We start from the raw sequence: 21,049 nt of genomic DNA, 5'->3' as shown, positions 1-21,049 counted from the left end.
TAGACCCACTGCGCCAATCAGCGGCGCAGTGGCCCTTTAAATCGCAGAGACCCGGCGCGCGCGCGCCCTAGGGAGCGGGGCCGCGCGCGCCGGGACAGGACCGACGGAGAGCGAGTCAGGTACGGGAGCCGGGGTGCGCATCGCGAGCGGGCGCCACCCGCATCGCGAATCGCATCCCGGCTGGGGGCGGTATCGCAGCGCACCCGGTCAGTAGATCTGACCGGGGCGCTGCAGTAGCGAGGATGTTGCGAGCGCTCCGGGGAGGAGCGGGGACCCGGAGCGCTCGGCGTAACAAGTATGCTTAGAAAAGTATTTGTGCACAACACCAGCCGGTGAGTACTATTGCCTGGCCTTTCACAGTATCTAGGCCCTTGAGCGTTTAACAAGTACAAAATAGTAAACCACTTAGATGTACGTTTGTGGTATGCACTTATGAGGGGAGAAAAATGCACTACAGTACGTTTAAAAAGTATTTGTGTACAACACCAGCCAGTGAGTACTTTTGCCTGGCCTTTCACAGTATCTAGGCCCTTGATAGTTTAACAGGTACAAAATAGAACGATGGGCTATATTAAAGATATCAAGTCTCTGTTACAAACCATGAAAAAAATGCAGTGGAAAGAGAATCAAAAATGGTTATCTTGTGATGTTACAGTCCTTTATCCCCCATAACCATGCCATTACTGCTGTTGCTTACCATTCTCAACAAATACAGTTCTTATCATAACTATCTCAGAGAATACATACTTTTAGTGATGAGTATTTTTTTACAGATTACGGACTGCCCTATGGGGTCTAAGTTTTCCCCGTCACTGGCTAATTTGTATATGTCGTATTGGGAGGAGGTCGTCTTGTGCTCACTAGCCAATCCATTTTTCCATCTGATTGGCTGGTATGGCAGGTACATAGATGACCTCCTCCTAATATGGAGGGGTACACATACTCAGGCACATGAGTTCATGTCTTATATTAATTCCAATGATTTATCATTGTCTTTTACAATGTCACTTGATGATATCAAGACCAATTTTCTGGATGTCACGCTGTCTGGCAACGTTGTAGATAATTGTGTGCATACGAAGCTATATCACAAGCCTTGTGCGGGCAATAGTTTGCTCCATGCGTCTAGCTGTCATCCACAGCATGTTATAAAAAATTTACCTATTGGTGAGTTTGTTCGTGCCCGTAGAGCTTGCTCTGATGATGTGTCCTATGGTATAGCCTGTAATGAGATCAGGCAAAGGTTGTCTGCCAGGGGTTACAATTCCCACATTATAGGAAGAGCAGAAGGTATTGTTAATGCCAAACCTAATGGGTATTATCTTAATACTAAGCCATATGAGGGAGATTTATCAAACCTTGTGCAAAGGAAAAGTTGCCCAGTTGACCATAGCAACCAATCAGATTGCTTCTTTAATTTTACAGAGGCCTTGTTAAAAAGGAAAGAAGCGAGCTGATTGGTTGTTATGAGCAACTGGGCAACTTTTCCTCTGGACAGGTTTTGAATATATGAATACAAATAGTCAGAATGTTCCTACTTTTTCCACCAATTTTTCTAAACAATTTCATGACATTCGTAATATTGTTTATAAACACCTACCGTTGCTAAGATCAGACGAAGTAATGAGCCGCATACTTGATGAAGGTTTCTGAGATATCCCTCGTAGAGCTCGTACATTGCAGAGCCAGTTATCACCTAGTGAATTCAGTGACACTGGCAATAGAAATGACACCTGGCTTTCCGCTAAGGGTAGCTACAAATGTGGCCGCCCCAGATGCGGTATTTGTAAATACATGCATATCTCTACTATTTTTTCTTCTTGTGCATCTGGTCATCAGTTTAATATTAAAAGTTTTATCACTTGCCAGTTTTCCCATGTGGTTTACACCATCATTTGTCTAGAATGCAGCCTGCAATATGTAGGCTGCACGACTAGAAAATTGAAATCCAGGACTCAAGAACATATGTATATACTGTGACAAACTGTCTCAGGGATTAGCTCTTGGATCGTCCTGGTCACTTTGCACGGGACACGTTCCTCACAATAACACAGCAGACCACAGTTCCTCATACAAGTCTGGCTCCTTGCCAGCTTTATTTCCACAGGTTGCAGGTAAAAACAAAACATAAACAGGAACAAAATAAAGTCCTAGACCGTCTGGTCGCTGACTATAACTCTCAGCATGCCCTGTCTATCAACTGGTGAGCTTCCCTCATCCAGTTAAAAACCCCTGCCACCTGCAACCTGTTTTACTACCAGTTCACACCCAAATTTGGACCACTCGCAGCGCCTTCTGCGTGTTACCTAAACAGGGCCTGTGTGTCTCCCCCTCTAACAGCCAGCATACTGTTTCTAAGGGAGAGCACAGATTAGACTGAGTCTCCATCTCATATACACCTCCCTTCCCTGCTGCTTCATCAATTAAGAAGCAGGTGAGAGATTATTCAGGGTGAGCCAAGGAAATACACCCTTTCCTTGCCACCTTATCACAATACCTAACACTGAGAAAAGTGTGTAGAGGTCTCCATCAGGTTTTTCTAGACATGTGACGGAGAAACATTCTGGCAGTATACCCAAATGCAAAGTTATGGGAATTGAAAAGGTCCGTCCTCCCCGAAGGGGTGGAGATTGGGGCCAACAGGTGTTTAGACAAGAAGTATTTTGGATACTAAATCTAGAGACGCGCTTTCCACCTGATTTAAATTATAGACATAATTTATCTTATATTTACAAAGGCCTCTCTAGATAACTGTATTCTAGTTAAAATACTGTTATATTGTTATATTTCTTTTTTGTATGTTTTGTTCCGGTGACACGCCTTTGATACATCTCCGCCCACTGACATGACTAGATATGGTGGGCGTGTATGAGTATAATGTCATTGCTATTTGCTCACACCCGTGGTTGCAATGTTTATTGTATATGCTAATATAGCTCCTTTTATATATTTTTGGGAGGCATAGATTGATATATGATATGCATATGGTTTTGTTTTTTGGCAATCTAGGTGCATTGGGCTGTATGTGGCTAGACATCCCATTTTGGGAAGGGGGTGTTAGCGTGTGATGTCATGTCACGTGTTGCTTATCCATGTATATATACCGGACAGTGTGTGTCTGTAATTTGCCATGACTAAGACTTGCTGTTAAATCGAAATGCGTCGGCGTTTTGTTTGTGTTTTTATTCCCCCATTTTTCCTTATATTTTTTCACCTACCCGAACTATTTTAATGGATTTCTAATAAAGTTGGATTTTACTGTACTCCATTGGGAGCCGGACATCCTGTTCTACGTCTGAAATTGTTTCACCTGGAGACCCAGCTCTAGTGTTTCCCCGAGCTTCCTAGCTGACCTCATGCTGTTGCTGCCGTGTGTGCTGTTTACGTAGCAGGGGTGAGCTGGTCTATACAATCTCTTTTTTTCTTTTCTACAAAATAGTACACCACTTAGATGTACATATGTGGTATGCACTTATGAGGGGGAAAAGGCACTACAGTACGCTTAAAAAAGTATTTGTGTACAACACCAGCCGGTAAGTACTTTTGCCTGGCCTTTCACAGTATCTAGGTCCTTGAGAGTTTAACAGGTACAAAATAGTACACCACTTAGATGTACATATGTGGTGTGCACTTATGAGGGGAGAAAAATGTGCTACAGTATGCTTACAAAAGTATTTGCGTACAATACCGTCCGGTGAGTACTTTTGCCTGACCTTTCACAGTATCTAGGCCCTTGAGAGTTTAACATGTACAAAATAGTACACCACTTAGATGAACGTATGTGGTATGGACTTATGAAAAAAGAAAAATGTGCTACAGCACACTTAAAAAAGTATTTGTGTACAACACCAGCCGGTGAGTACTTTTGCCTGGCCTTTCACAGTATCTAGGTCCTTGAGCATTTAATGGGAACAAAATAGTACACCACTTAGATGTACTTATGTGGTATTAACTTATGAGGGGAGAAAAATGCGCTACAGTACGCTTAACCTCTTCAGGACATAGGGCGTATGGATACGCCCTGCATCCCGAGTCCTTAAGGACCGAGGGCGTATCCATACGCCCGTGGGAATTCCGGCCCCCACCGCTAGCCGGTTGGGGACCGGAGCCGGATGCCTGCTGAAATCGTTCAGCAGGCATCCCGGCATATCGCCCAGGGGGGTCATTATGCCCCCCCATGTCGACAATTCAGTCCAGCGATCTGCGGCGATTCCGGGTCAATCGGGTCTCCAGTGACCCGATGACCCGGAATTACTGGCTGTTCAGGGCCGTCTCTGACGGCCCCGAACAGCCAGAGCCTGCAGGGGTGAGGTGGCACTGGTGCCACCTCACGATCGCCCTGATTCGTCGGCCGGATTACCGGCCGACCAATCAGGGTGCCTGCTGCGGGTGTCACTCCCGCACCTGCTCCGCCCCTCTTCTGGAGGACGTGAGCGGGACGTGCACCCCGGGAGCAGCGGCGGGACTGACCTGCAGCGTCTGGATCGTTGGAGGTGAGTGACAACCTCCTGCTGTTGCTTAGCAACAGCTCCCAGCATGCAAAAAGGGCATGCTAGGAGCTGTAGTTATGCAACTGCAGGAGGCAGACCACCACAACTCCCAGCATTCCCTTATGGGCATGCTGGGACTTATGGTTTTGCAACAGCTGGAGGCACATTCTTTCTATGGAAAAGTGTACCTTCAGCTGTTGTATAACTACAACTCCCAGCTTGCACAAACAGCTAAAGTGTATGCTGGGAGTTGTAGTGGTGCATCTGCTGGTTGCATAACTACAACTCCCAGCATGCCCGTTGGCTGTCGGTGACTGCTGAGAGTTGTAGTTTTGCAACAGCTGAAGGCACACTGGTTGTGAAACTCAGAGTTTTTTTTTACCTAACTCAGTGTTTCACGACCGGTGTGCCTCCAGCTGTTGCAAACTACAACTCTCAGCAGTCACCGTACACCATGCACCGTTCATGCTGGGAGTTGTAGTTTTGCAACAGCTGGAGGCACACTGGTTGTGAAACACTGAGTTAGGTCACAAACTCAGTGATACATAACCAGTGTGCCTACAGTTGTTGCAAAACTGCAACTCTCAGCAGTCACCGACAGCCAACGGGCATGCTGGGAGTTGTAGTTATGCAACAGCTGGATGTCCCCCCCCAATGTGAACGTACAGGGTATACTCACATGGGCGGAGGATTACAGTAAGTATCTGGCTGCAAATTTGAGCTGCCGCAAACTTTCTGCTGCAGCTCAAATTGCCAGCGAGAAACTACTGTGAACCCCCGCCCATGTGAGTGTACCCTAAAAACACTACACTACACTAACACAAAAAATAAAATAAAATGTAAAAAACACTACATATACACATACCCCTATACAGCCCCCCTCCCCTCCCCAATAAAAATAAAAAACGTCTGATACGCCACTGTTTCCAGAACGGAGCCTCCAGCTGTTGCAAAACAACTCCCAGTATTGTCGGACAGCCGTTGACTGTCCAGGCATGCTGGGAGTTTTGCAACAGCTGGAGGCACCCTGTTTGGGAATCACTGGCGTAGAATACCCCTATGTCCACCCCTATGCAAGTCCCTAATTTAGGCCTCAAATGCGCATGGTGCTCTCACTTTGGAACCCTGTCGTATTTCAAGGCAACAGTTAAGGGTCACATATGGGGTATCGCCGTACTCGGGAGAAATTGTGTTACAAATTTTGGGGGGTATTTTCTGCTTTTACCCTTTTTAAAAATGTAAAATTTTTGGGAAAACAAGCATTTTAGGTAAAAAAAATTTTTTTTTTTACATATGCAAAAGTCGTGAAACACCTGTGGGGTATAAAGGTTCACTTAACCCCTTGTTACGTTCCCCGAGGGGTCTAGTTTCCAAAATGGTATGCCATGTGGTTTTTTTTTTGCTGTCCTGGCACCATAGGGGCTTCCTAAATGCGGCATGCCCCCAGAGTAAAATTTGCTTTCAAAAAGCCAAATGTGACTCCTTCTCTTCCGAGACCTGTAGTGCGCCAGCAGAGCACTTTTCACCCCCATATGGGGTGTTTTCTGAATCGGGAGAAATTGGGCTTCAAATTTTTAGGGGTATTTTCTGCTATTACCCTTTTTAAAAATAAAAAAAATTTGGGAAAACAAGCATTTTAGGTAAAATTTATTTTATTTTTTTTTACATTTGCAAAAGTCGTGAAACACCTGTGGGGTATTAAGGTTCACTTTATCCCATGTTACATTCCCCGAGGGGTCTAGTTTCCAAAATGGTATGCCATGTGTTTTTTTTTTGCTGTTCTGGCACCATAAGGGCTTCCTAAAGGTAACATGCCCCCCAAAAATCATTTCAGAAAAACGTACTCTCCAAAATCCCCTTGTCGCTCCTTCCCTTCTGAGCCCTCTACTGCGCCCGCCGAACACTTTACATAGACATATGAGGTATGTGCTTACTCGAGAGAAATTGGGCTACAAATGCAAGTAAAAATGTTGTCCTTTTACCCCTTGTAAAAATTAAAAAATTGGGTCTACAAGAACATGTAAGTGTAAAAAATGAAGATTGTGAATTTTCTCCTTCACTTTGCTGCTATTCGTGTGAAACACCTAAAGGGTTAAAACGCTGACTGAATGTCATTTTGAATACTTTGGGGGGTGTAGTTTTTATAATGGGGTCATTTATGGGGTATTTCTAATATGAAGACCCTTCAAATCCACTTCAAACCTGAACTGGTCCCTCTGAGTTTGAAAATTTTGTGAAAAATCGGAAAATTGCTGCTGACCGTTTAAGCCCTCTGGTGTCTTCCAAAAGTAAAAACTCGTCAATTTTATGATGCAAACATAAAGTAGACATATTGTATATGTGAACCAAAAAAAATGTATTCGTAGTATCCATTTTCCTTACAAGCAGAGAGCTTCAAAGTTAGAAAAATGCAAAATTTTCAAATTTTTCATCAAATTTACGGATTTTTCACCAAGAAAGGATGCAAGTATCGACAAAAATTTACCACTATGTTAAAGTAGAATATGTCACGAAAAAACTATCTCGGAATCAGAATGATAACTAAAAGCATCCCAGAGTTGTTAATGTTTAAAGTGACAGTGGTCAGATGTGCAAAAAACGCTCCGGTCCTTCAGGCCAAAATGGGCTCCGTCCTGAAGGGGTTAAAAAAGTGTTTGTGCACAATACCAGCAGTACACACCAGTGCTGCAGCACAAAATTGCATTTTCTCTCTCAATATCACTTCTTTCCCTATCAGTGCTTCTAGGCAGGTTGTGCTTGAGTTGAATCACTGCTGTTCTGTGAAAGACACTGTGCAACACACTGCTCTCTGTCCCTCTCTCTGTGCAACAGAACTCTGACTTGACTAGGAGGTGAATTGCTGCTGGAAAAAAGCTTTTCTGTGCAACACACAGTGCTGTCTGTTCCTATCTCTTTGCTGTGAAAGGCTGAAGTGACTGGCCGCAATATGGCTGCCGATTATATAGGGCTGTGATATCACAGGAGTGACTGGCTGGTGATAGGCTGGATGCTGCATGTGATTCATGGTCATCCCACCTACCCTTGTTCCCGCCTTCCCAGGATTCCTTGCCTCATGTCCTTACATGTGGATCCGCAATTTTAGATGCCCTGGAGACTGGACTAAATGGAGTTTAATGAAGCGATTCGTGCAATAAAATCACGGCAATATTCGGACTCGTTGCGAAGCGGAATTTTCCGGAAATTCGCATCAAGTTCGGATACGTCAGATTCGATTCGCTCATCACTAAAGGTACTACAAGGATTACCTATAACACTTATGTCAGAAGAGTTGACAGGTCATCTATAAATCCAGTGACACACAGGTGACATTTTCCCTGATTGTAGACATTCTTTCCTTTTTTTTCTCCATCTGTCACACACCGGTCTATCTTTCCCCTTTACTTTTGCAGCCATCCCCAGGCTCTATATAATGTACTGTACATGGCTGATACAGAAAGCAAAATACTTTCCCCTAGAAAATGGGGACCTCTGTAGCATCCCCTAGTATATTTAGATTCAGATTATTTAATCTGTCCATAGTTTTTTGCAATCTCCTAGCCCTGGTGATTCTGGTACTCCTATCCTATATCAGTCATATCACTGAGTTAACAAGTATAGGGACTGAAATGATCCACGGAGGCTGAAAATAGCTTTTATTGATATTACGGTCTGAATCTCAGCTCATGGTATCCATGTAAATCATTAACCCCTTTCTGATCCGTGACATACATGTATGTTATTTGATGGATGAGGGAGTACGGTGAAGGTGATGGATACTGGTCTGTATCGTAACTGGTAGATGTATACTGCTATCACAGCAGCTGACATCTGCTGATAATGACGGGTAAATTTCGCAATCCATAAACCTTCAATACTGATCATTCCTGTTGACTGGAGGTCCGATCAGACCCCAAACCAAATCATCCCCCCACTCCCCACACAATGCCAACAGGTGGTGCCGATGGGTTTCTAGGGAAGCCCTAGGATTTACCTGTGCTTCCCAGTTTCCCATGGACTGAAATTGTTAAAGGGGTACTCCAGTGCTCCAGCATTGTCAACATTTTGTTCAATGCATGGAGCCAGGGGCCGTGATCGTGATGTCAGCTGACATGCCCCCTTCCATAGACATGAATGGAGGGGGAGTGGTGTGATGTCATGAGGGGCGTGGCAGTGATGTCACGACCACTGCCACAGGAACCCAGCGTTTGTTTAGAGTGCTGGGTGATGCGGGAGATCGCAGGGGCCCCAGGAGGGGGACCCCCGTGATCAGACATCTTATCCCCTATCCTTTGGAGATGGCTAGCAGCGGAGTACCCTTTTAAAGCCTACTTAGACAGACTTTAGGAATAGTATACCGATAATCTAGATCAATGTAATGCCATATCCAAACTTTCCCCCCCAAAAAATTGGTTCAGTATGAAAAAGGTTCTCGATGATTCGGCAAAAAATAAGCCTCAGTTCACATTTATAACATGGCCTAAGAGATCTAAAGCCCTTTATTATATTGCAATGTCACCTAGAAATTAATTCAAGTTGTTTTAAAGTGGTTGTAAGGCTAAGTTAATGCCAAAGTTAACCAATATTAACTAATAGCTGTTACGCCGAGCGCTCCGGGTCCCCGCTCCTCCCCGGAGCGCTCGCTTCACTCCCTCCGCTGCAGCGCTCCGGTCACGTCCTCTGACCCGGGGCGCTGCGATCCTGCTGCCAGCCGGGATGCGATTCGCGATGCGGGTAGCGCCCGCTCGCGATGCGCACCCCGGCTCCCCTACCTGACTCGCTCCCCGTCTGTTCTGTCCCGGCGCGCGCGGCCCCGCTCCCTAGGGCGCGCGCGCGCCGGGTCTCTGCGATTTAAAGGGCCACTGCGCCGCTGATTGGCGCAGTGGTTCCAATTAGGGTTTTCACCTGTGCACTTCCCTATATTACCTCACTTCCCTTGCACTCCCTTGCCGGATCTTGTTGCCTTAGTGCCAGTGAAAGCGTTCCTTGTGTGTTCCTTGCCTGTGTTTCCAGACCTTCTGCCGTTGCCCCTGACTTCGATCCTTGCTGCCTGCCCCGACCTTCTGCTACGTCCGACCTTGCTTCTGCCTACTCCCTTGTACCGCGCCTATCTTCAGCAGCCAGAGAGGTGAGCCGTTGCTAGTGGATACGACCTGGTCACTACCGCCGCAGCAAGACCATCCCGCTTTGCGGCGGGCTCTGGTGAAAACCAGTAGTGGCTTAGAACCGGTCCACTAGCACGGTCCACGCCAATCCCTCTCTGGCACAGAGGGTCCACTACCTGCCAGCCGGCATCGTGACAGTAGATCCGGCCATGGATCCCGCTGAAGTTCCTCTGCCAGTTGTCGCTGACCTCACCACGGTGGTCGCCCAGCAGTCACAACAGATAGCGCAACAAGGCCAACAGCTGTCTCAACTGACCGTTATGCTACAACAGTTGCTACCACAGCTTCAGCAGTCATCTCCTCCGCCAGCTCCTGCACCTCCTCCGCAGCGAGTGGCCGCTCCTGGGATACGCTTATCCTTGCCGGATAAATTTGATGGGGACTCTAAGTTTTGCCGTGGCTTTCTTTCCCAATGTTCCCTGCATCTGGAGATGATGTCGGACCTGTTTCCCACTGAAAGGTCTAAGGTGGCTTTCGTAGTCAGTCTTCTGTCCGGAAAAGCCCTGTCATGGGCCACACCGCTCTGGGACCGCAATGACCCCGTCACTGCCTCTGTACACTCCTTCTTCTCGGAAATCCGAAGTGTCTTTGAGGAACCTGCCCGAGCCTCTTCTGCTGAGACTGCCCTGTTGAACCTGGTCCAGGGTAATTCTTCCGTTGGCGAGTATGCCGTACAATTCCGTACACTTGCTTCAGAATTGTCCTGGAATAATGAGGCCCTCTGCGCGACCTTCAAAAAAGGCCTATCCAGCAACATTAAAGATGTTCTGGCCGCACGAGAAATTCCTGCTAATCTACATGAACTTATTCACCTAGCCACTCGCATTGACATGCGTTTTTCTGAAAGGCGTCAGGAACTCCGCCAAGATATGGACTCTGTTCGCACGAGGCGTTTCGTCTCCTCGGCTCCTCTCTCCTCTGGTCCCCTGCAATCTGTTCCTGTGCCTCCCGCCGTGGAGGCTATGCAGGTCGACCGGTCTCGCCTGACACCTCAAGAGAGGACACGACGCCGTATGGAGAACCTCTGCCTGTACTGTGCTAGTACCGAACACTTCCTGAGGGATTGTCCTATCCGTCCTCCCCGCCTGGAAAGACGTACGCTGACTCCGCACAAAGGTGAGACAGTCCTTGATGTCTACTCTGCTTCTCCACGTCTTACTGTGCCTGTGCGGATGTCTGCCTCTGCCTTCTCCTTCTCTACAGTGGCCTTCTTGGACTCTGGATCTGCAGGAAATTTTATTTTGGCCTCTCTCGTCAACAGGTTCAACATCCCAGTGATCAGTCTCGCCAGACCCCTCTACATCAATTGTGTAAATAATGAAAGATTGGACTGTACCATACGTTTCCGCACGGAGCCCCTTCTTATGAGCATCGGATCTCATCATGAGAGGATTGAACTTTTGGTCCTCCCCAATTGCACCTCGGAGATTCTCCTTGGACTTCCCTGGCTTCAACTTCATTCCCCAACCCTGGATTGGTCCACTGGGGAGATCAAGAGTTGGGGGTCCTCTTGTTCCAAGAACTGTCTAAAACCGGTTCCCAGTAACCCTTGCCGTAACTCTGTGGTTCCTCCAGTAACCGGTCTCCCTAAGGCCTATATGGACTTCGCGGATGTTTTCTGCAAAAAACAAGCTGAGACTCTACCTCCTCACAGGCCTTATGATTGCCCTATCGACCTCCTCCCGGGTACTACTCCACCCCGGGGCAGAATTTATCCTCTCTCTGCCCCAGAGACTCTTGCCATGTCCGAATACGTCCAGGAGAATCTAAAAAAGGGCTTTATCCGTAAATCCTCCTCTCCTGCCGGAGCCGGATTTTTCTTTGTGTCCAAAAAAGATGGCTCCCTACGTCCTTGCATTGACTACCGCGGTCTTAATAAAATCACGGTTAAGAACCGCTACCCCTTACCCCTCATCTCTGAACTCTTTGATCGCCTCCAAGGTGCCCACATCTTCACTAAATTGGACTTAAGAGGCGCCTATAACCTCATCCGCATCAGAGAGGGGGACGAGTGGAAAACGGCATTTAACACCAGAGATGGACACTTTGAGTATCTGGTCATGCCCTTTGGACTGTGCAATGCCCCTGCCGTCTTCCAAGACTTTGTCAATGAAATTTTTCGTGATCTGTTATACTCCTGTGTTGTGGTATATCTGGACGATATCCTAATTTTTTCTGCCAATCTAGAAGAACACCGCCAGCATGTCCGTATGGTTCTTCAGAGACTTCGTGACAACCAACTCTATGCCAAAATTGAGAAATGTCTGTTTGAATGCCAATCTCTTCCTTTTCTAGGATATTTGGTCTCTGGCCAGGGACTACAGATGGATCCAGACAAACTCTCTGCCGTCTTAAATTGGCCACGCCCCTCCGGACTCCGTGCTATCCAACGCTTTTTGGGGTTCGCCAATTATTACAGGCAATTTATTCCACATTTTTCTACCATTGTGGCTCCTATCGTGGCTTTAACCAAGAAAAATGCTGATCCCAAGTCCTGGCCTCCTCAAGCAGAAGACTCCTTTAAACGACTCAAGTCTGCCTTTTCTTCGGCTCCCGTGCTCTCCAGACCTGACCCTTCCAAACCCTTCCTATTGGAGGTTGATGCCTCCTCAGTAGGAGCTGGAGCTGTTCTTCTACAAAAAAATCCTTCCGGGCATGCTGTCACTTGTGGTTTTTTCTCTAGGACCTTCTCTCCAGCGGAGAGGAACTACTCCATCGGGGATCGAGAGCTTCTAGCCATTAAATTAGCACTTGAGGAATGGAGGCATCTGCTGGAGGGATCAAGATTTCCTGTTATTATCTACACCGACCACAAGAACCTCTCCTACCTCCAGTCGGCCCAACGGCTGAATCCTCGCCAGGCCCGGTGGTCTCTGTTCTTTGCCCGATTTAATTTTGAGATTCACTTTCGTCCTGCCGATAAGAACATTAGGGCCGATGCTCTCTCTCGTTCCTCGGATGCCTCAGAAGTTGATCTCCCTCCGCAACACATCATTCCACCTGACTGCCTGATCTCCACTTCTCCTGCCTCCATCAGGCAGACTCCTCCAGGAAAGACCTTTGTTTCTCCACGCCAACGCCTCGGAATCCTCAAATGGGGTCACTCCTCCCATCTCGCAGGTCATGCGGGCATCAAGAAATCTGTGCAACTCATCTCCCGCTTCTATTGGTGGCCGACTCTGGAGACGGATGTTGGGGACTTTGTGCGAGCCTGCACTATCTGTGCCCGGGATAAGACTCCTCGCCAGAAGCCCGCTGGTTTTCTTCATCCTCTGCCTGTCCCCGAACAGCCTTGGTCTCTGATTGGTATGGATTTTATTACTGATTTACCCCCTTCCCGTGGCAACACCGTTATTTGGGTGGTCGTTGATCGATTCTCCAAAATGGCACATTTCATCCCTCTTCCTGGTCTTCCTTCTGCGCCTCAGTTGGCTAAACAATTTTTTGTACACATTTTTCGTCTTCACGGGTTGCCTACGCAGATTGTCTCGGATAGAGGGGTCCAATTCGTGTCTAAATTCTGGAGGGCTCTCTGTAAACAACTCAAGATTAAATTAAATTTTTCCTCTGCATATCATCCCCAGTCCAATGGACAAGTAGAAAGAATTAACCAGATCCTGGGTGATTATTTGCGACATTTTGTTTCCTCCCGCCAGGATGACTGGGCAGATCTCCTTCCATGGGCCGAATTTTCGTATAACTTCAGGGTCTCTGAATCTTCCTCCAAATCCCCATTTTTCGTGGTGTACGGCCGTCACCCTCTTCCCCCCCTCCCTACCCCCTTGCCCTCTGGTCTGCCCGCTGTGGATGAAATTTCTCGTGACCTTTCCATTATATGGAGAGAGACCCAAAATTCTCTCTTACAGGCTTCTTCACGCATGAAGAGGTTCGCGGATAAGAAAAGAAGAGCTCCCCCCGTTTTTTCCCCTGGAGACAAGGTATGGCTCTCCGCTAAATATGTCCGCTTCCGTGTCCCTAGCTACAAGTTGGGACCACGCTATCTTGGTCCTTTCAAAATTTTGTGTCAAATTAATCCTGTCTCTTATAAACTTCTTCTTCCTCCTTCTCTTCGTATCCCTAATGCCTTTCACGTCTCTCTTCTCAAACCACTCATCCTCAACCGTTTTTCTCCCAAATCTGTTCCTCCCACTCCTGTTTCCGGCTCCTCGGACGTCTTCTCGGTCAAGGAAATTTTGGCTGCCAAAAAGGTCAGAGGGAAAAATTTTTTTTTAGTAGACTGGGAGGGTTGTGGTCCTGAAGAGAGATCCTGGGAACCTGAGGACAACATCCTTGACAAAAGTCTGCTCCTCAGGTTCTCAGGCTCCAAGAAGAGGGGGAGACCCAAGGGGGGGGGTACTGTTACGCCGAGCGCTCCGGGTCCCCGCTCCTCCCCGGAGCGCTCGCTTCACTCCCTCCGCTGCAGCGCTCCGGTCACGTCCTCTGACCCGGGGCGCTGCGATCCTGCTGCCAGCCGGGATGCGATTCGCGATGCGGGTAGCGCCCGCTCGCGATGCGCACCCCGGCTCCCCTACCTGACTCGCTCCCCGTCTGTTCTGTCCCGGCGCGCGCGGCCCCGCTCCCTAGGGCGCGCGCGCGCCGGGTCTCTGCGATTTAAAGGGCCACTGCGCCGCTGATTGGCGCAGTGGTTCCAATTAGGGTTTTCACCTGTGCACTTCCCTATATTACCTCACTTCCCTTGCACTCCCTTGCCGGATCTTGTTGCCTTAGTGCCAGTGAAAGCGTTCCTTGTGTGTTCCTTGCCTGTGTTTCCAGACCTTCTGCCGTTGCCCCTGACTTCGATCCTTGCTGCCTGCCCCGACCTTCTGCTACGTCCGACCTTGCTTCTGCCTACTCCCTTGTACCGCGCCTATCTTCAGCAGCCAGAGAGGTGAGCCGTTGCTAGTGGATACGACCTGGTCACTACCGCCGCAGCAAGACCATCCCGCTTTGCGGCGGGCTCTGGTGAAAACCAGTAGTGGCTTAGAACCGGTCCACTAGCACGGTCCACGCCAATCCCTCTCTGGCACAGAGGGTCCACTACCTGCCAGCCGGCATCGTGACAACAGCTTGATATAAAAACACATTTTTTACGTTTTAAAACTTTAATAAAGGTTCATTAAGTATCCTGTTTTGTTGGCAGATGCCTGCTACCATTAAAATGCTCACAGAGGTATTGGAAGATGCAATAGCTTTTTCAAGCATTTCAAACATGTTCCATTTTGGGGTTGCAACAGGATTGGTGATGGTGTCACCAGTGAAGAACTTGTAGAGAGTAAAAAACAAATAGCTTTTTTTTTTATATTTAAAAGTTGAATTTTAAAAAAACAAACAGATTTTACATCTGGCAAGTGAAGACACAATTAAGTTTTCCAAGAGTTTCAAAAATTCTTCCTTATGGGAGTTGCAACAGGATTGGTGTCCCAAAATATTGAAAAAGAAATAGCTTTGATATGAAAAGCCAAAATGAGGCAATGTTAAGATAGACCATTCAAAAGTTATATAAAAGAATAAGAAGGGCTAAACCGAATACAAGCTTTGCTTGTGTCCAACTCAAGTAGAAATACTATGGGGGAGATTTATCAATAATGGTCTTGGTTAAATCATTTTTTTGGTTTGTCTAGATGCTTTTTTTTGGCGGTGCTGCTCCAAATTTATCTTATTGTCGCAGTGACCATGATAAATTTCGCACAGATCACCCAGATAATTTTCTACCCCGCCTTCAGATCATGTCTATCCTGCTTCTAAGGCTAGGATTCACCTTTTTTTTTTTTTTTTTACAGAAAAAGAACGCAAGAAAGAACACCAGTGCAGTTTCCTGCGTCTGACGTTTTTTCTGCCTTTTTTGCATTTGAGTGGAAATTGCATTTTTGGCCCCTTTGGCTTTTTTTTTTCAAAATGTGTCGGTACCAAAAAAAATAACAAATAAATAAAAAATAAAAAAGGATGCAGCAAGGAGCGGAAGAGGGAGAGGGGAGAGAAGAGAGAAGGTGGGGAAAAAAGACCAGGAGAGGGAGAGAACAAGAGGAGAGTGAGAGGACATGACAAGATACCAGTGAGTCTAGAGGGCCGACTTACCCTGCGCAGTGGTCCCATTCGGACACCCGAGACACCTATTACAACAGGCAGCGGCATGTGACACAGAAGGGGTGCACGTAGTGTGGTGATACAGGGTGAAGGACTAGCGGAGGACATACAGTGTCAATAAGCTAGGTATGTGGATGTGTAGTCAGGGGATGAAAAGAAGGAGGTCCAGGGTAGCCAAACTGTAGTGTAGTTGGATAATTAGGTGGGGGAGTCATCTCGCAGTTCCTCCATCCTGTGCAGGCGTGCCACCTCCTGGAGCCAGGCTATAGAGTTCAGGACTGGAGGGAGGGTCCGTGTCGTGGGTAGAGAGCTATGGGAGAGCCATAGTAAAGAGGAGGGCTCCCTGTTGACCGTTTCCGCCTCCAGTTGAGTCCACAGTTTCTCGGAACCATGTTGGTAGCAGTCTAAGACCCCAGTTAATATTAAGGCCATGTAATAAGACAGATCTCCATCGGGTTTAGGGCGTATTAGGACGTGGTGTGCCAGTCTGGGTCGTTTGTGAGACCATATGAAACCAGATTGGAGCGCAGTAACCTCTCTAAAAAAGGAGCTGGGTAGGTGTGTTGGTATACAAGAGAACAGGTAAAGGAGTCTGGGGAGAATATTCATTTTGAATATATTAATCCTACCCATCCAGGAGAAGTCTCTACGCTTCCATCTGGTGAGGTCTGATTTCAGAGATATCAGGAGGGGTGGAAAGTTTACTTTAAATGTGTCAGATAGATGAGTGGGGACAGAGATGCCTAAATATTTGAGAGAAACGGGTTGCCATTTGAAGCGGTATGAGGATTTCAATTGGTGAACAATGGAAGGAGGCAAGGTGACATTAAGGGCCTCACATTTCGTTGGGTTCAACTTAAAATTGCTGTACAAGGAATATTGGTTAATAGTTCGCAGGAGAGAGGGGAGGGAAGTGACAGGGGAAGATATATAAAGGAGAAGGTCATCAGCGTAGGCTGCGCATTTGAAATGGGGTGGTCTGTCCTTAACTGCAGGTACTACTACTCCCAACATAGAGCCCACTCTGCTCCATGCTGGGAGCTGTAGTACCTGCATTAATAGACAGATTGTATTGAGTGTAATGTCTGACACCTGTTGCAATCTGTCTATTAATGCAGGTACTACAGCTCCCAGCATGGAGCAGAGTGTGTTCCATGTTGGGAGTAGTAATACCTGCAGTAAAGGAAAGATCACATCGGATGTCACTCCTGACACTCACTGTGATCCTCCTGTATAATGTATAAATGCGGGTGGCCGCTCTTCTATGGTCCCCTGCCCTGACATATACATACACCTATTCATATTTCCCACAGAGAGTTGTGATTGACTGGAAGTATCTGGCCAATCACAGCTCTCTGCAGGAAATATGAGTGGGTGTATATATACGTCAGTGCAGGGCACTATAGAAGAGCGGACGGCCGCATATATAAATTATACAGAAGGATCGCAACGGACCCGGTGCGATCTGTCAATTAGTACAGGTACTACTACTCCCATCATGGAACAGTGTGTTCCATGCTGAGAGTAGTAGTACTACTTAAAAAAATAAAAAAGTGGAAAACACACACTACATTTTTCTTATTGTCGGCTAAATTTTTTGTGCCCGGGCAGGTGTTTTTATGTGCACACATAAATTGATCCCTGTTTAAAAATTTATAAAAATTTTGTTGTAAAAAAGATCTGTTTAATACAATTTTTTCCATCATTACTGTATCTTTTTTATAATTTTTTTTAAGGTAGCCTACAAAATTGTATTAAAACAAGGTATCTCCATCACTTTTTTGGATCGCTAAAGTCCAAAAAAGAATTAAAAACGCCTACAAAAACGCCAAAGGAGAAGTAATATTTTTTTTAGACCTGGTCGGGGACAGTCTAGATTTGCGTTTTCTTTTTTTTTTTTTGCACCAAATTAAAATCAAGCAGATAATTAATTTGTGACCACTGCATCTGTCACTTTAAAAAATGGTCTAGCAATACCAAAAGGTCAAAATGATGGAATTTAGAAAAAAATGTAATTAGCGTGAAATAAACAAAATTTGCAGATTTAGACAAAAAAAAAAAAAAAGGAATAGAACACAATGATAAATAACCCCCTATATGTTTGAAACCCAGGAAGTACACACAACTTAGCCCCGGATGGCTGACTATTCTGCATTCACTCAGAACACTTTTAAATGCTTAGTTATGTTAAACTAGGGTAAAAATAATGTCATTTTGATTAAACCCAGAAAATACACGTAACTTGTCCTTAGATGGCTATGCTGCGTTTACTGGAAATATTAAGATTTTTTTTTTTATAGAAGAAATTTACAAATCTGTTTAACTTTCTGGCACCAGTTGATTTAAAAAAAGAAAGTTTTCCATCGGAGTACCCCTTTAACCTAGGTAGAAATGCATAAATTGTATGCATGTTAAAGGTGTTGTAATGTCATAGCTTTTATGGACTTTTTTTCTCTGGAATTTGTATTTCACCAAGTGTATGCAGTACTGCAGGTGACAGGAGGCCACTGTCTGAGATCAGCCCCCTGATCAATGCTTTACTCTGCATGTAATGTCATAGCTTTTATGGGCTTGTCATTGCTGGCAGGGATTTGTAGTGCACCAACTGGCACCTACTCAGTTTGCTTTGAAATTCTATTGGATATTCTGTAAAACCTTGGTATATACAATTAAAGTGACCAATGCATATAAACACATTTGCATTACCTCATATACATTTATATGTTTTGCAAAACGTTTTACACTCATGCACATGCACATGCCGTCACGCCCCCTCCCATAGACTTGCATAACGGGGCGGGGGTGATGTCACACGGGGGCGTGACTTCACCATACTCCGGCCCCATGGTCGCCACCCGGCTGTTTGTGAGTTGGCACCACGGCGTGTATCTCAAACAGGTGGGTGGCGAACACAAGATTGCGGGGGTCCTCAGCGGCGGGGCCCTCGTGGTGAGACATCTTATCCCCTATCCTTTGGAATGGGGATAAGATGTCTCAGGGCCGGAGTACCCCTTTAATTCAAGGGTTCACTTACTTTAAATCCCTGCACTGTAGATGTTTACACAATGTACTTAATAAAGACATGAACAGTACAGCTGTTTGTGTGTTTTTATTTTCGTTAGCTTTTGTTTGTGTATAACTGTCATTTAGACAACAAATACATTTGTATCAATGCAAATATCTGAGTAATTCCAAATATTTCATTTACATTTTCCAAAACATCAGCTTATGGCTATTTTACCGGGTTATCTGGTGTCTATACCCTCCCATATATATTTGCCTGTTCCTTGGACTGGATCATGTGTGCTTTTAAAGAAGGAATAAGAATAGGAAATATCTTCTTAAAGAAAACAGTAAATGTCGTAACTTCTTTCTTAAGTATTTGAATTCTCATATATTGTGGAGAGATTTTTACAAATTCTACCAATTAGATTAATGAGGGTTAAATAAGCTTCAGAAATAAGTCTGCCTACAAGAGTCAGTGTTTATTTTCTGGGAATTTTGGTGACCTATTCAAGTATTTATCTCTCCAGGAAATAATCCAGAATGCATTTTTCAAGCACAATATGCATTAGCCATGACATCCACTCTCAACAATAATGCTTTTTTCAATTAGTCTGCCGACTTCTATCATTTTCTGGTGCTTTAAGCATTCCCTCTTGTTTGCTTGGGCTATATAATCGCTATTCATCGTTACCCAAACACATAGTTCTAAAGACATTAAGGCCCAAGTTAAATAAATGTAGCCCTGCTTGTTGTATATTCTTCATTGATAGAGCTGGATGTAGTTTATAAAGAGTGACTCATAGCTCACTCTCTGTATAGTGCTTCGCTATATACATTTATGTGAGTATGTTGTTGCTTATACAAATCAACGGTTAAAAAAGGTCATTTGGAAAGAAAAATAGTTTTAAGGGAAGCAGACCCCTTTTGGTTTGTCTATGAGTAAATGAAAACATCCATTATAACCTTAAAATGCTTTTTTCCCTCCTAATACAACTGCCTCTTCACTGCCATACATCTTTATTGTATATACATTTGGGAAATTTGAATGTGTTGTCAGCGGATGGGTTATTTTACTAGTTAGTCGCTTGCCCTGGAAATAACTTTATTACCTAATGCTATTGAGTTTACATTTTTAGAACGCTAAGTAGATGGATTGTATATTAAATCAACTTGGATATCCAGCTAGTATACTCAGGACTGGACTATGGGAAAGGCACACAAGACAAGTTCACCATGTACGTGACCACCATCCCCTTAGTTCCTTTCAGCACTTCCCTCATACACCTAGAAGCAAGAATAAGATGTATAAAAAGACTAAAAGCCTACCTTAGGAACATAAAAGTTGTAATATGTTTATATGTGTAAAATCCTCTTTACCCCTTTTTGTCTGCACTACTAACTAGAAAAACTGCAATGATGCAATTTTTTTTTCTGTCAAAAGATAGAGATAGGAAGCTCAGAGATAAGCCTTCTCCTAAAATTCATTAATATTGGCTTTGTTGGGTGCAGAGCACTTGGCCCAGTTAACGTAATGAGGCTGTGGCTGGGTATACAATTTTGTAAATACTGCAATATGCTAACATCAAAAGGCAGTGAGTGTGGTACAGCAGCAGGTAGAAGAGTATGTGGATGGAGGTCTAGACATGTCAGTGAACAAGGGACTAGCTCCTGCTCTGGACAGTTCCTTACATGGAGAGAGTTGGCAGCAGAGAGCACCGTGGTCAGACTGGAAAGAACTACACAGCTTTCTCTGGAGCATACAGTGGCTGATTAGTTCTGGAAGGCTTAACATTTTAAATAAAAAATCTGTAACTTTCTGGCACCAGTTGATTTGAAAAAAAAAAATAAAAAATTTCCCTGGAGTTCCCCATTAAATGCAAAATTGTGCACCATAAATGCATCAACATTTTGGCACATTATTCTGGTATTAAAAAGGCAATGGGAATATAGATAGGAAAAAACAATTCGACGAGGCGCTGCTCAGTATACTGAGCAGCGCCTTGCAAAACCAGTTTTTCCTATCTATATTCCCATTGCCTTCTATCGGACACCATTCTTGGTGGCTCGATACCGGTAAGAGTGCAGCAGCCAGCAACTCCGAACACCGCCACCCTTTCCAGCGCAGCATAGTCCAGCGCAATAACCTCTAAGGTTGGTATATCACCTGGGTGTGGTGTAGGGTACACACCAGTAGATACACCTCACTAGGGAGCGCCCCCTGTATTTTTCATCCCTTCTCCTAGGCATTTAAAAAGCCAACCTATAACTGGTCTAAACTTAGACTAGAAAGTCTACAGATACAGAAAA

Source organism: Hyla sarda, chromosome 6 (genome assembly GCF_029499605.1).
Source record: "Hyla sarda isolate aHylSar1 chromosome 6, aHylSar1.hap1, whole genome shotgun sequence".
NCBI classification, from domain to species: Eukaryota; Metazoa; Chordata; class Amphibia; order Anura; family Hylidae; genus Hyla; species Hyla sarda.
This window is presented reverse-complemented; position numbering follows the sequence as displayed.